A 17,500-nucleotide genomic window follows, 5' to 3' on the forward strand; every position below is an offset into this window, starting at 1 on the left:
ATATGAGTGAGCTTAATGTTTATTACTGCGTACTGAATGAACGATTCAGTGACTCGCTCATGGTTTCATATTTAAAAATGTATGTTTTTGTGTATATGAATTTGGATGAATAAATCAAAAGTATGTTGAGGGCTGCACACAATCAGATTGTGAGATGGACTAGTGTGTGTGAATATTAAAGCGTGAGAAATGTAATAAAAACTATTTTTCAGGTATGAAAGTGACTTTGGATGTCCAGTATTTAGTTTTGTCAGATGCATTACTGAATCGAATAAGCTTATGAATCAAATCCAATTGATTTGCTGTGAACTGATTCACCGACTGCAGAATCATGTGCTGTGCATGTCAGCTGACCACAATGAGTCCGGATTTAAACTTAGTTTTGACCCCTGACCTCTTCATAGCACACATGTGACCCTGAGCTCCTTATACAGTCACACGAAACACACCGGCACTGCAATAAAACACACACACACACACACACACGAGTGGCCTTAAAGAACTGTGTGTGAGGGATAATGTAGTCATCCTGAAACAAACCCAGGCTCATAAAGTCCCCCTGAAAGGGTTAACTGTGTGATAATGACCAGCTGAATGTACATTCTCCTGCTAAACGAGTACTTCAACACATGAAATATTGATTTGCAAAGACTTTATGAGCAGATAAAGTGTCGTGACGAGAGATATTTATGCACTAGTGCTCATCGATTTCGATTCACAAACTTGCGATTCGAATCAGTTATATTAGATTAGAGTTATATAACTTTTTTTTCCTTTGAGAAAAATGTACATGTACGGTACCTGATATATATCCAAATGAATCCATATTTAAAGTAACATTTAAACAGCACAGTAAATTGCACTTAAGACTGTTTTTATAACACTAACTTTTATGTTTGTACTGCAATTTAAATTTAAACGCTGACTGTCATAACATTTATTTATTCAAACATACATTAAATATTGAACAACAGGTTATGTAAAAATAATGAGTGTGCGATTTAGTGTATCTGTGTATCAAACGCTCCTCTAGAGTTATGTCTCTGCTGAGTGTGTGTATTGAGTGTGTTCTCTGAGGTGAGTGTGAGGTTATGTCTCTGCTGAGTGTGTGTATTGAGTGTGAGGTTATTGTTCTCCGCTGTTTTACTGACGGCTGAAACACTGATGGATGATTTCATGAGACATGATTGAGTTCAGGAAGTTGTTCTGAATCTTTCGACTTTCCTTCTGATGTTTATTTGCTGCTGTAACTAGTAGTGAAGAGGAGGAGATGATCGCTTCATCTGTCACACACACACACACACACACACACACACACGTTTACTGATGAAACTGACAGGGATGCCGGGATAAGCGATAATACTTTATATCTGAAAGCCGATAACTGATATATTGTCCGATAAATCTAAAAAAAGATTTTTATATCATTTCTGACTACAAAAACAAAAGTCTCACACACGTGTCCTCCTAACTACACGCGACGCGACGCGCGATAAAGGGTTATTTTCCACGTTAATCCGAGTGTTTGTCCTATCCAGCCGCGACGACTCTATTTCAGAAACGGTTTCTATTTTTCTGCACGTCGCGCTGGAACAACAAACACAAAGTGTGGCGATGATGATCTCAGGTGCTGTTTATGTGCTTTATTTAATGTTTAAAGCGTGTAATGTGACTGAATATCATTAGTGCTCCAGCTTTGTGGCTGTAAAAGCAACGGTGGATAATTCACCTCAGATCTTGAAATTAAACAAATGGAAACAAGAACGTTCAAACTGTGAACAAACAAGTGTATTCTTCGACAAAGATTGTTTTAGTAACTCAGCCTATGTATTTTTAATAATGTTTAAATGGTGTAATATTTGTGAATTTGATTATGCAGCTGCTTATCCATTTGAAAACTAAAAGATCCACTCCTGGGGTTTGAGAATCACTATTTTTATCCCAGCCCTATTATGAAGGAAATCACTGAGATCATTTCTATAATCATATATTTATCTGCATCTGTTTTTGCTGACTCATGTGGTCACGCTTATTGTAGATAGTTAGATGAAAGCATTCTTCAGTTTCGGCTTGAATACGAAACAGTCCAACTAGGACAAGAAATCCAGCCTGAATACAACAACCTTCAGAGAGAGAGAGAGAGGGAGAGCGAGAGAGAGAGTGAGAGGGACAGAGAGAGAGAGAGAGAGAGAGAGAGAGAGAGAGTGAGAGAGGGACAGAGAGAGAGAGAGAGAGAGAGAGGGACAGAGAGAGAGAGAGAGAGAGAGAGAGAGAGAGAGGGACAGAGAGAGAGAGAGAGAGAGAGAGGGACAGAGAGAGAGAGAGAGAGAGAGGGACAGAGAGAGAGAGAGAGAGAGAGAGAGAGGGACAGAGAGAGAGAGAGGGACAGAGAGAGAGGGACAGAGAGAGAGAGAGAGAGAGAGAGAGAGAGAGAGAGAGACAGAGAGAGGGACAGAGAGAGAGAGAGAGAGAGAGAGAGAGGGACAGAGAGAGAGAGAGAGAGAGAGAGAGAGACAGAGAGAGGGACAGAGAGAGAGAGGGACAGAGAGAGAGAGAGAGAGAGAGAGAGAGAGAGAGAGAGACAGAGAGAGGGAGAGAGGGAGTGAGTGAGTGTGTGTGAGTGTGAGTGTGTGAGTGTGTGAGTGTGTGATTGTCAGTGTTAGTTCAGGCTCTTTCTGGGTCAGATTTTCCCCAGTTATCAGCCAAATCAGGCCAGCTATAGAATTAGAAAGACACACAGAAAGTGGAGAGAAACACACAAGCGTCGGTGGAACGGCGAGCTCAGAGGTCAGAGGTCGTGACGGCGTGATGTCATCACCTGACAGGTGAGAGTCGAACACTGATAACCTGTCGTTCATCTGTAATGATGAGTATAGGGCATGGAAACATGATGGATTATCATCTGTCAGACTGTAGGAAAGGCCTCTATGAATAATAAATGAGCCTAATTAGATTAAAACATCAGTTATCGTTCACATTATCAGCCTCAGATTTCATGAGCGTCTTCACTGAAGCAGACGAGAGCATGTCCACACAACTATGATGTGAACAAACCAGATTATGTTCATCTGATAGTCAATGTAAAACATCTATTCTATAAAATATAAATATAGCCTATCTGTACATCAAATATTTAAAGTCAATTTTAATTATTCATTATTTTCAGGCCACATCTTTATTACCTGAACTCAAGATGCATTTAGAAAGAAGAAAAAAGGGTTAAAAAACAGAATTCAATTTAGAAAATCGATTATTAATTTAATAATAGTTAATATTTCAATAGTTTTTCACTGTTCTCTGATGTCAGTTAATGTTCATCTGACATGCAGGTCAACAAATACAATATTTCTGTGTTTTGACTGTTTGAAAAAATATTTATTTTAATTTTTAGGTTTATAAATGAATGATTAGCTTTGCAGCAACTCTCGAACCCCCTGACCCCTGACCCCCTGACCCCCCCGACCCCCCCGACCCCCAGTCCGCATTACATTATTAAAACAGAATCTAGAAAACAAAATTTAGGGAGAGAATAAAGCAGTGGAAAACGGGAAAGGCGTGTGTGTTTGTTTTGTCTATTTCAGGCCGTTGTGACCGCAGCTGTTCCTCACACACACACACTCACACACACACACACACACACACACACTCACATCACTGAAGCCGCTCATTTAGGAGAAAGATTGTGCATTTATTTTTGAAAGACGTGAGCAGGCCAAGCGTTCACAGACACACTATTGTTCCTGCTGTCTGACGCAAGACACGGGACGGATCCGTGTGTGTGAAGATCAATCACCGTACAGAAATCAACACACGCAAACATGAATTATGACTGTATAAAGCGCAATGTTTCAAAGAGTGATGCAATGCAAAAAACCCATATGGAATCTAGTCATAAAAATGTAATGTACAGTATTCTGTTGAATTTGGCAAAATTAAATCGTTTTTTTTTTCGTCTGTCTCTTTAAATCCTCGAGCTCATTAAAGCAGGATTGATTCTGATTGGCTGTTGATGTTTTTATCGTTCATCAACTAAAAAATGTAATCGCTCTGAAAGAGATCCCGCTGATATCGTTCCTCTGTGTCGTTCGTTCCGGTCGCGCTGTAAACCACTATTCTTTTATATTTGCAACCAATTCAAACGTTAAGATTATACTGAAGTTATCATTAGTTAGAATATTGTTTCTACTGTCTGACGCAAAACACGGGACGGATCTCACTGTGGACGCGTTTCCATTACCCTTCAAATTGTGCACACTGAAATTTGCCCAGATTGACAAAACAGCCCAGAATACAGCTCTCTTTCCAGCCTGAACGAACAATAACACACACAATTATGCCAAAATGTCTTTTTGTCGAGTATCTTCATAACATAAGAGCAGTCTTATGATGAACGTGAAGAGTTGTGACTCGTGAGGGAATGAGGCGTGTGTGAGATCCTCTGTCAGCAGCGGCTGCTCTTAAAGGGACAGTACACAGTAGCCACTGATTATATCTGTCGCTAAAGTTAATCAAAGAACAAAGGGAACAGAGAAAAACACTCACTGCTCTTGAGTAAAGAACTTTTTTCTTTAGGCAGATTATCACTAATCTGTGTGTGCATTTATTTTCCTTGAGAACCAAGCAAGTCGACTCATTAAACCATTTGTTTATTATATCGCAATCGCAATATTGACCTCAATTATCGCAATATGACATTTTCCCCAAATCGTGCAGCCCTAATCTAAAGCTCAAATAAATGCCACAATCAAGACCTGGAAGCAGAACTGAGGGAGAAACTCCTCATATGAGCCGCTCACAAGTATAATAAGGGTCGTTCCTTCCATTAATGCTTGAAAACACACACACATCTCCTTCCATTAATAATAATGGCTAGTGCAGTGGCTGGGATATACGTAAACCCACCAACGTCCGTTGCCATGGTTTTTGGAATGATTTTACTGATCGCGAGAGGAAAAAATGAAGTTTTATTCGCATAACATCGGTTTATGGAAACGCCGTCATTTCGCAATAGTTTTTGTCGACATTTAGAAAAGAAAAAAAAAGAAAAAAAATTAAATAAATCGCAAAAGTTTAGCTTCTAATCTGTAATGGAAACGCTGATGTAATGGATGTAATGGAATCTGTGTGACTGAAGATAAATCAGTACAGAAATAAAACATTCAATGCAAACACGCGCAGATCATTCACAACATAATCCTCAATCGTGAGTTATGAACGTGTAAAGCACTGTTTCAAAGACTGATGGCGTAAATAGGGCCCAACGAGTTCTGCAGTGCAATAAAACGCAGATGGAATCTAGTCAGAAAAATGGAATTATAATGTTAAAATTGGCAAAATTAAATGAATAAATCAAAGAGAAAACGAAACTAGTGTCAGCACAGACGCACGGTATCGTTCTGTTTATTCTCAGATTTGTCGTCTGTCTCTTTAAATCCTCGAGCTCATTAAAGCGGGATTGATTCTGATTGGCTGATAATGTTTTTATCGTTCATCAACTAAAAAAATAAAATCGCTCTGAAAGTGATTCCTGTCGTTCTCGTTATGGTCGTTCCTGTAAACTGCTATTCTTTTATATTTGCAACCAGTTAAAATGATAGTTATCACCCTTCAGATAAAACTGTGATATGGACTAGGGTCTGTGAATATTAAAGCACAAAAACACTGAGTTTGCATGTTCTAATAATAATTATATTGTTTAAATTGTTTGTCAATGTTTTAATTTAAACTTTTAATTATCTGAAGCATGTGTGCATCACTTTGTTTTCCAGAAAAATGAAAAGAATGTGAAAAAGTTTATTAAATTGTTTAAGTAAAAAGTTATATGAAGTCATTTGATTACCACTATTTTTGATCATAAATTTGTATTAAATCATAAAAATGTATACACAGAATTTCTGTACGTGGTTAAAAGTTTAATAAATGATTAAACTGTTCTATAAAGTTTTTATGAATTCAATTGACTTGATTTTTAACATTTAAATAAACTGTTATTAAAATCCAGATAAATTACAATGGAAAACATGGAGAAAAAAGAAACTGAATTTGTGGAAAACAAAACAATAGGGATCATCAAGACGTTCCCAAAAGCGCTCCGACATTTCCTTATTGCTGGTCAATCCATATTTCCTGTCATCATTCATAACTTTACGGTGATTATGTCACTCAGACACACAGGCCTCATAACAATCTCCCACAATCCCCTGCTCCACCGTAACACTGCTATCTCCTCCGACGCTCGTCTAAATGTCAAATTAAATTGAAGACACGGCGGGCGATTCTCTGTAGATTTAGAGCTAATTAAAGAGCAGTCGTTCTCTCGTCTGGAGCTGAAGCGAAGCATGCTGGGAGATATTTGCTCTTTTTTCCGACTGCTTTAAAAGCTGGTGCTTCTAGAGTAATGATTGAGCTTTCATTAATACTTCACACTGACTGGACGAACAGAAGAACAAACCGGCTTCCAGACTCAAGTGGACAAAAAGCAAACGCTTTCAGGCCGTAAATGAGTGAAAATATGCAGACGACATCATCATCTCTGAATTATGAACACGCGGAACCTCACACACACACACACACACACACACACACACATCTGGACATCATGACTACTGTACAAACTACTCTGGCAGCTGCTCATCGTCAAACACACACACACACACACACACACACACACACACACACACACACTCTCACACACCCATATACACACACTCTGTCTCACACACACACAAACTCTCTCTCTCTCACTCACCCACACACTCTCTCTCACTCACCCATACACACACACACACACTCTCTCTCTCTCTCTCACTCACACACACACACACACACACACACACACACACACACTCCTCCTGCCTGGTACAGGAAGGTACAAGTAAAGTCCGCGAGAATGAAGCACTGAGAATATCTGACCCTGACTCCTCCTGATTAACCTGTGGAGCAAATACACATTCAGATCCGAGTCTGAAGAAGAGAGGATGAAGATGAAGAAGAAGAGCAGATGAAGATGAAGAAGAGCAGATGAAGATGAAGAAGAGCAGATGAAGATGAAGAAGAGCAGATGAAGATGAAGAAGAGCAGATGAAGATGAAGAAGAGCGGATGAAGATGAAGAAGAGTGGATGAAGAGCAGATGAAGAAGAGCAGATGGAGATGAAGATGAAGATGAAGAAGAGCAGATGAAGATGAAGAAGAGCGGATGAAGAAGAGAAGAGTGGATGAAGAGCAGATGAAGAAGAGCAGATGGAGATGAAGATGAAGATGGAGATGAAGAAGAGCAGATGAAGATGAAGAAGAGCGGATGAAGATGAAGAAGAGCAGATGAAGATGAAGAAGGGCGGATGAAGAAGAGAAGAGTGGATGAAGAGCAGATGAAGAAGAGCAGATGAAGATGAAGAAGAGAAGAGTGGATGAAGAGCAGATGAAGAAGAGCAGATGAAGATGAAGATGAAGATGAAGAAGAGCAGATGAAGAAGAGCAGATGAAGATGAAGAAGAGTAGATAAAGATGAAGAAGAGCAGATGAAGATGAAGAGCAGATAAAGATGAAGAAGAGCAGATGAAGATGAAGAAGAGCAGATAAAGATGAAGAAGAGCAGATAAAGATGAAGAAGAGCAGATGAAGATGAAGAAGAGCAGATGAAGATGAGCAGATGAAGATGAAGAAGATGTTTAGCCTCTACATTAATAATGAATCTCCAGCGCCTCAGCTGTGCCTCCTGCAGGATTCTCTCGTGTGTTTAACAGCGTCTCACTGTCATTCTGAAAGACGGTAATGCTGCCAGCTGCCAGCTGCCACGACAGAATGTGACTTACAGTAAGTTGTTTAAATAAGGAATAACTGACGACGGAAAAGAACGCGGTCACGGCGTGAAGAGGAAGTGCATTATTTTTATAATAACTCCTACAGTTTCCACGCCTCAAATCATTGTTCAGATGTTGCATTTCAAGACATTTTTATCAGGTTTCTGCACTTGCATGTCGGACTAATTTCATACGCATCTCCAAAACTACTATAAACTGCTTTGATTAGTTCAGACTAAGGGTTTAGTGCTGTGCAACCATTAATCACAACCAGAATAAAAGTTTGTGTTTACATCATATATGTGTGTGTACTGTGTATAATTATTTTGTATATATAAATGTGTTATTTATATATAAAATATTTATATATATTATATATTATGTATAAATATATATACAGTATATACATGCAAATATTTCTTAAATATAAACATGCATGTGTGCATTTGTATATATACAAAATAATTATACACAGTACACACACATATATATGACGTAAACACACACTTTTATTTTGGATGCGCCAGCACTAAAGACACATCACTGCTTCAGTCAGTGCATGTAAACTGTAAGATATACATTTACATGAAGGATTTACAGTATAAAGCAACCAAAATGATGAACCTTCAACCTCATTAAATCTGACTCACGTGTTCCTTATAAGAGTTGCACAACTCTAACAACACGCATGTTTCGGCTCCAATATGGGATAATAATGAGGAACTGTTTATATTGAGCTGACACACACGTTTATGGCTAGACTATGACGAAATACATCAACACCAGCAGAACGCTCGGTTATTCTGCATCAGAAACATCAAATCAACGGTGATTATTGCATGTAATGCATATGAACTACAGCAGCAAAACCGGGACATGCGTGTAATCTCTGGAGTGGTTGTGTGTGTGTTGGCTCATGTTCACACAACAACAATGCAAGGAAAGTCTTCTACAAAGTCCCTTCGGCACCAGCAGTTTCCTCACACACACAGTTACTGGCCCAGCCTGTGAGGTCATTTCCTGTACAGGGTGTAACGCTGTATCCGATTGGCTGACGGCCTCATTATTAAGGGCACATGGGGCAGAAACGCATGTAAACACACAAACAAACACATTCATACTCAGTCCGGTGGGGTAAAAGCCACAGCATCAACCATCTTCATGTCATACTGTACGATACACAACAAAAGATCACAATTAACAGCATTCAGCACTCTAAAAAATCTTGGGTTATTTTTTCTACCCTTGAGAAAAAATAAGTAGTTTTTGTGTAACCCAGATCCTGGGTCAGACGAAACAACCCAGTGTTTGGGTAGTATTTGTGTAACCCAGATCCTGGGTCAGACGTAACAACCCAGTGTTTGTGTAGTTTTTGTGTAACCCAGATCCTGGGTCAGACGTAACAACCCAGTGTTTGTGTAGTTTTTGTGTAACCCAGATCCTGGGTCAGACGTAACAACCCAGTGTTTGGGTAGTTCTTGTGTAACCCAGGTCCTGGGTCAGATGTAACAACCCAGTGTTTGTGTAGTTTTTGTGTAACCCAGATCCTGGGTCAGACGTAACAACCCAGTGTTTGTGTAGTTCTTGTGTAACCCAGATCCTGGGTCAGACGTAACAACCCAGTGTTTGGGTAGTTTTTGTGTAACCCAGATCCTGGGTCAGACGTAACAACCCAGTGTTTGTGTAGTTCTTGTGTAACCCAGATCCTGGGTCAGACGTAACAACCCCCTGTTTGGGTACTGTTTGTGTTACAGATCCTGGGTCAGACATAACAACCCAGTGTTTAGGTAGTGTTTGTGTTACCCAGATCCTGGGTCAGACGTAACAACCCAGTGTTTGGGTAGTGTTTGTGTTACAGATCCTGGGTCAGACGTAACAACCCAGTGTTTGGGTAGTTTTTGTGTAACCCAGATCCTGGGTCAGACGTAACAACCCAGTGTTTGTGTAGTTTTTGTGTAACCCAGATCCTGGGTCAGACGTAACAACCCAGTGTTTGGGTAGTTCTTGTGTAACCCAGGTCCTGGGTCAGATGTAACAACCCAGTGTTTGTGTAGTTTTTGTGTAACCCAGATCCTGGGTCAGACGTAACAACCCAGTGTTTGTGTAGTTCTTGTGTAACCCAGATCCTGGGTCAGACGTAACAACCCAGTGTTTGGGTAGTTCTTGTGTAACCCAGATCCTGGGTCAGACGTAACAACCCCCTGTTTGGGTACTGTTTGTGTTACAGATCCTGGGTCAGACATAACAACCCAGTGTTTAGGTAGTGTTTGTGTTACCCAGATCCTGGGTCAGACGTAACAACCCAGTGTTTGGGTAGTGTTTGTGTTACAGATCCTGGGTCAGACGTAACAACCCAGTGTTTGGGTAGTTTTTGTGTAACCCAGATCCTGGGTCAGACGTAACAACCCAGTGTTTGGGTAGTGTTTGTGTAACCCAGATCCTGGGTCAGACGTAACAACCCAGTGTTTGGGTAGTGTTTGTGTAACCCAGATCCTGGGTCAGACGTAACAACCCAGTGTTTGGGTAGTGTTTGTGTAACCCAGATCCTGGGTCAGACGTAACAACCCAGTGTTTGGGTAGTGTTTGTGTTACCCAGATCCTGGGTCAGACGTAACAACCCAGTGTTTGGGTAGTGTTTGTGTAACCCAGATCCTGGGTCAGACGTAACAACCCAGTGTTTGGGTAGTGTTTGTGTTACCCAGATCCTGGGTCAGACGTAACAACCCAGTTTTTGGGTAGTGTTTGTGTTACAGATCCTGGGTCAGACGTAACAACCCAGTGTTTGTGTAACCCAGATCCTGGGTCAGACGTAACAACCCAGTGTTTTGGGTAGTGTTTGTGTTACCCAGATCCTGGGTCAGACGTAACAACCCAGTTTTTGGGTAGTGTTTGTGTTACAGATCCTGGGTCAGACGTAACAACCCAGTGTTTGTGTAACCCAGATCCTGGGTCAGACGTAACAACCCAGTGTTTGGGTAGTGTTTGTGTAACCCAGATCCTGGGTCAGACGTAACAACCCAGTGTTTGAGTAGTTTTTGTGTAACCCAGATCCTGGGTCAGACGTAACAACCCAGTGTTTGAGTAGTTTTTGTGTAACCCAGATCCTGGGTCAGACGTAACAACCCAGTGTTTGAGTAGTTTTTGTGTAACCCAGATCCTGGATCAGACGTAACAACCCAGTGTTTGAGTAGTTTTTGTGTAACCCAGATCCTGAGTCAGACGTAACAACCCAGTGTTTGGGTAGTTTTTGTGTTACTCAGATCCTGGGTCAGACGTAACAACCCAGTGTTTGGGTAGTGTTTGTGTTACCCAGATCCTGGGTCAGACGTAACAACCCAGTGTTTGAGTAGTTTTTGTGTAACCCAGATCCTGGGTCAGACGTAACAACCCAGTTGTTGAGTTATTGATCGCAGGCTTTTTGCGACCTCTTCAGGAGAGAGAGCAGTGCAGCTCCGTCAAATGATACATTTTATTTTATCTATAAATTAGTTATTGTTCTTTATATCATTTAATTTTATGCAAAGCAACCGTTATGGTGGAAACGTGACAACAGAGACTGATCGATTACACTTGAATTACTTCTAAATGTTTAATTTTCACTAATAATATTTGTTAAATGAGCTTAAATGTATGCAATATGTATTTAAAACTATATAAAATATGCTATACTGTAAAATATGATCGGAAATAAAGGAATTATCATGCAAACCAGTGGTTGTGTGGACTGTGGAGTATTTTTTTTTTAAGTTTAGAGGATTTAAGTTAATCCGTAAACATTAATTCATGTATGAAATTTAAAAAAAAGGAAAAAGAAAAAAAAGCTAGTACTATAGTAAAAATGAATCAAGCCAGTATGCTGGGTTAAATAAACAACCCAATTTGCTGGGTAAAATGAACCCCACATGTGTTCAGTCCTATATTTACCCAGGCCTTGTGTTGTTTTTAACCCAGTGTTGTTAGAGTGTTTCAAGCCTTTTGACACATAGAAAGGAAAAGCCCCTGTGCTGATGTGAGCAAAGTTTGCCTAGAAAAGACAAAAATTAAGAGTCGTGGCTCAGAAAATCAAGGGATTCGTCAAGCAAATAGAGTAGTTCAATGCAAATGCAACTAATCAGCTGTTGTGTAATACAAGAGTGACAAAAGTTACAAAATAAGTCTACTGACTTCATATCTGATGAAGATTGCATCATTGATGCGGTTATTTTCCTGTTTATTAAGATGCTTTGAAATGATCTTTTTTGCACGCTGACTTCGATCACTGAAATGTGTCGCATTGCAAAAAAACCTGCATCATCCACACACACACGCACACACACACACAGTCTTAATCCGATCCACCCACGTTAATCTGTAAACAGGGCTGTGCTCAGATTAAAGCAGTACAAACCCGGTCAGTGTTAGACTCAACGACTGCAGGCAGACGCAGATTATGCAGCCGCATGTGTTTGTGAGAATCGCTTTAGAAAACAGCTTTTGATGTCAATCACTGCATATTAATTCATAAAGACAACGTCTGCTTTACCCAGACATCCTGCTGTTAATATTACATGAGTAACAATCTCATTTCTGCCGCTGGAATTATTCATCAGCACAAACTCACACGCCGACACCACATCAAAACACTGACACGCATACGCATGCTAACAACATCAACAACATCAGAGCGATCATCACGGGACACTTCAAACAAACTAGAGAGAAACTAACTAAAGACGTGTTCACAACAAGACGAATATTAATTATTTCCCATCTAGTATTGGTAGGTTTGGGATTAGTTGTGGGGGAGGGGTTATGATTAGGAGAGGAGGAGTTATGATTAGGGGAGGAGTTATAATTAGGGGAGGGGTAATGATTAGAGGAGGAGTTATGATTAGGGATGGAGTTATGATTGGGGAGGAGTTATGATTTGGTGAGGAGGAGTTATGATTAGGGGCGGGGTTATGATTAGGGATGGAGTTATGATTAGGGGAGGGGTTATGATTAGAGGAGGAGTTATGATTAGGGATGGAGTTATGATTTGGGGAGGAGGGGTTATGATTAGAGGAGGAGTTATGATTAGGGATGGAGTTAGGATTAGGGGAGGAGGAATTATGATTAGGGGAGGAGGAGTTATGATTAGGGGAGGAGTTATGATTAGAGGAGAAGTTATGATTAGAGAAGATGTTATGATTAGGGATGGAGTTATGATTAGCAACTTAAATTTGTTGTGCGATATTTGGTACAACAGTTTAAAACATTTTCATTTGAATGATCGGATGTTAATGCATCCGTTCAGATCGACGCAAAGTCACTTGCTGTTTTTTATTTGTTACACCAGTAGGTGGCGACAAGTGACTTTTAAAAATGTTTTCGTCACTAGCCCCTTTCACACAGTAATCCTGGATATTACAATAAAATGACCACAATTACTTTACCGGTCAATACACAAATATGCTGTTCACACAAGCAACGCCGTTCTGGCTTTTAACCGGTAAGAGACCATTCACACACCAGCAGCAAAATATCGGTACATTCTGTGATGTCAGTCATCGGAAATGATCTTTAAACGCCACGTAAATTGCTGGAACCAGTTTACCGGTATTTTTGAAAAGGTCCTGATCACACATCATCTGTTACCGGTAATTTACCAGTAAAGACTATGTTTGAAAGGGGATGTTGTACCATTCGTTCATTCAAAAGATTTGTTCAAAAATGGCAATTCATCCAGTAATGTATTTATAGGTGAGTCATTGAATCATTCATTCAAACCCATTTTTAAAAAAATAATTCATTCAACTTAATTAAACATTTGAAATAGATTGCAGCAATTAACATTTTGTCAGAACCTCTAGTAAATTACGTAATTTTGTTTAGTTGTCTCTTCAGAATCATATGGAAGCTTATTTCCGCCACAGAATATAACATTTTAACCTATAATTGCGATTTTCTATCTCACAATTGCAAGTTTACATCTCGCAATTCTGACTTTTTTTCCTCGCATTTGTGAGTTCAGGCTACATCTTGCAAATTGTGAGTTTATATCTCGTAATTCTGATATCTTTTCTCAGAACTGTGAAATATAGGCCTAAACTCGCAATTATAAGTTATATACTCGAGTTATAAAGTCCAATTCTAAGGAAAGAGAACTGACTTTTTCCCTCAGAATTGCGACTTTATATCACGCAATTCTGAAATAAAAAGTCAGACTTGTGAGATGTAAACTAGTAATTGTGAGAAAAAAAGTCATTTTCGCAAGTCGCAATTACCTTTTTTATTTTTTATTCTGTGGCAGAAACAAGCTTCCATAGAATCATGATCTCGGTTTGAAACAAAAATAATCGTGATTCTCAATTTATCCCGAATGGTGCAGCTCCAATCGTTCCCAATAGGATTAATGCATCTGGAAAGCAGACAGGGTGAATTTATTTTTCATGTCGACTTTAAAATGGGGGCGACGTCTGCAGCAGAGAAGATAAAATGTGTCTGTCTGACAGCTGCCAGTGTGTGTGTGTGTGTGTATGCATACGAGACAGCACCGCAGGTAAACTGATCAGACAGGCAGAACCAAACTCTGAAGATTTGCCTCGATCACACACACATGTACCTGAACACTTCATAAAGCATTTAAAGGTCACAAAAACTCTTACAAAAGCACCTGATCAAAAGAGAAGCTCAAATGCCACTGAAGCCTTGCTGTTTAAAGGACAGCGTCTTCAACAGGGTGTTTAAACTGACATCTCAATTTAACATCAGGCTTCAATAGAGGAACGTTCTTGAGCGAGGTTATCTGTCTCTACAGGCATTCAATATTAAAGAAGTCAAACAAAGCAGAGCAACCCATTAAAAACCAGTAGCCATTATCTGTGCAAGTCTATTATGAGGTAAAGGGAACTGCAGCTGATGTAAACCATGATAAACGACTTTGTTCTGTCTGCACTGTCAGTTTTTTAAACCAAGATTATTATTTTAGTTTTTAATATGCTTCAAGACAAACCATGTGCAAATTCATAAGTCAACACCATTGCTGAGTATTTTCTCCTTAAAACTGCAGTTTCCATGATTATTATTTTAGTCTTTCTACTTCAAATTTCATGTTCACTTCATGTTAACGCTATGTGTAATTATAAGTCAAATTTAGTAGCGATTTCTGATGAAAATTAATCCTACATTTGTTTGGATGTCAAAATCACACTTCAGATTATATTTTCTGAGTCATCATGAATGATTTTAACTGAGGTGAAGGACATAAAGAGTCTCTTTCACTGAGAAAAATGTACTATGGAAAAAAACACGGATTTGGGATCATTTACCTTGGTCGTACCATGGTATTCTTTAAAGTCTAAATGTAATATTAAGCACTCATACAAAAATACCATGGTATTACCGCCCTTACACCACAGAGACTTTTTAACTCTGTTTACATTCCACAGATGTTTTATGTGGAAACTAAACACAGGATGTCATGTTTTGATTGACATAACTTTACTGATGTAGTAGCGAACAAACCATCCCATATCATCAAACACATGATTAACAATATTCTTTTTTACAAAAGATAAACAAAACGATCATTTTAACACAGTTCGACGTTACAATAGGAAACATCGACGGGCGTCTCGTCAGAATCGATGACAAAAATAACGGTCCCGCATTGTACGAGCGCGCGTCTCAGATCAATACAAATATCGATTTATTGATTTATCACAGATCAATGCTCATCCCCATACACACACAACATCCCCCTGACTGAGAGCCAACTTGACCAACAACTCAGACCAAACACAGTCGAACAGAAACACCGCTAAAGCCGCATCGCGCACGAATGCCGCAGTAAGAAAGTACACGAGCAAAACGAGCCGTTTTTAACGAACACAAGCGTTCACAAAGTTGCTGAGGAACGAGACTGGAACGACCTCCATTCCACCCTCCCGTGTCTGACTCCGATACCCGCCGATGAGGCGTCGAGCTCGGGCTGTTTTCTCTCCAACAGTTCCTGCAGAGATTCCCGCGGAAATAAGTTCTAGCGGCAGAATCCATGGTGACGTGTACGTGCCTACTTACCGCGCGCCGAAAGCCGTTATATTCCAAATGTATATATCGCGGGAAAGTGCGCTGATGTGTGGCGCGTGAAGTGAAGGAGCTCGAGCTTCAGACTGAAGTCACTCCTTCCGGGCGGGGCCAAAAACAGCGGCTCAATTCACTCACATCCTACAGGAAATTACTTTCATCTTCTGAACATTTCTGTCTGTCAGTGTCTGTCTGTCTGCTGACGTTGTTTATAAAGTCACCTCACGAAATTTTTCTTATGGAATATTGCAGTGTTTATTAATAAATCATTTTTTTTTATTATTATTATTCATGTGCCCTCTCACTGGTTTATGAGGGTTTTTGAAGACGAAATAGCTTGGATTTATATTTTTACAAAACACTAAGTAAGGGCTTTTGCTGACTGAATTTTTTTAGGATGAATGTGAAATTTGGCAAGCAGCATTAAAAGTTTAATAATAAACTAGGTTCTTATTATAGAAACCGACATTCAGATTTAAAGCCCCAAATCAAATTATAGTTAATAAACTTGCAAAAATCAATTCAAAATATTGTGAGGGTGATAAGGACAGTTCCAAGTTCTTCTCTGGTGACGTGTTTACTGGCGCGAGGGCGGGGCAACCTGTCACTCACATGAGATCCACCAATAGCAAACCACAACCATCCAATCAATTCCGCATGGACAAAACCAAGCCCCGCCCACATTTGTTCTTGTTCCAGAAGCTTCTCATTCGGATATAGGGCATGCTAGGTAAGAGTTATCATTATTTTTAGATGACACTATGGAATTTAATATTCAACTTTTTAAAGGGGTGGTTGATTATGATTTGACTTGTCTAACTTTAGTTAGTGTGTAATGTTGCTGTTTGAGCATAAACAACATCTGCAAAGTTACGACGCTCAAAGTTCAAAGAAAAGGAAGATATTTTCTTTTACAGAAATCGCTTTTTAAGGACTACAACAAACAGCTGGTAGGGACTACACAAGCTTCCTCCCGGGTTAGTGACATCACAAACCTTAAAATTTACATAAACCCCACCCCCGGGAACGCCTAAGCAACAAGCAGTGTTGAGAAGAGGAAGAGTTGTTGTAGTCGAGCAGATTTGTGAATATGCTAATCAATGACTTGAAGATAGTTAACTCCACATCAGCTGCATAAATTCATCAACTAACCATTCACAAACGTCCTGTTGCTTCTCCATGTTGTCACACGCACGCACGCGCACACACACACACACACACACACACACACACACAAGCTCTTGAAGCGCTGCCCTAAGCTGGGAGCTGCAGCTCATTTGCATTTAAAGGGACACACACACAAAATGACGTGATTTTGCTCACCCTCAAAAAGGAACAACTTTAACATGCTATAAAAATGATCTGTGGGTATTCTGGGCTAAAACTTCACACACACACTCTGGGGACATCAGAGACTTATTTTACATCGTGTGAAAAGGGCATTATACCACCCTTTTTAAATGATGGATAAAAATGGAAGAACATAGGAATTTGAAACTGCAATAACTGCACAGAGACTGAAGTAAACTTGTTCATTAAGGGGAGGAATCTGATTTCCAGGAGCGCTGGTGAAGCGTTTATGAACATCGTTCTGTGACACATCACTGGTCTGTTTATATAGAACACGCTTGAGACCGAGTGAAAAAGATGCGA

General features: G+C 39.8%; 1 protein-coding gene across 2 annotated transcripts in view; it reads right to left on the bottom strand.

The window, feature by feature from the left end:
* Positions 1-15,977, bottom strand: part of ppp1r16b (protein phosphatase 1, regulatory subunit 16B) — a 61,069-nt gene extending 45,092 nt beyond the window's left edge. Inside the window, exon 1 of one of the 2 annotated variants that reach the window (XR_014629390.1) lies at positions 15,842-15,952. The gene's annotated coding sequence lies outside the window, so the exon portion shown is untranslated. Of the gene's footprint in view, positions 1-15,841 lie in introns of both variants that reach the window. The other variant, XM_084425704.1, reaches the window with a different exon arrangement.
* Positions 15,978-17,500: the final 1,523 nt, after the last annotated feature.

Source organism: Rutilus rutilus, assembly GCF_951802725.1.
Source record: "Rutilus rutilus genome assembly, chromosome: 12".
Lineage (NCBI taxonomy): Eukaryota > Metazoa > Chordata > Actinopteri > Cypriniformes > Leuciscidae > Rutilus > Rutilus rutilus.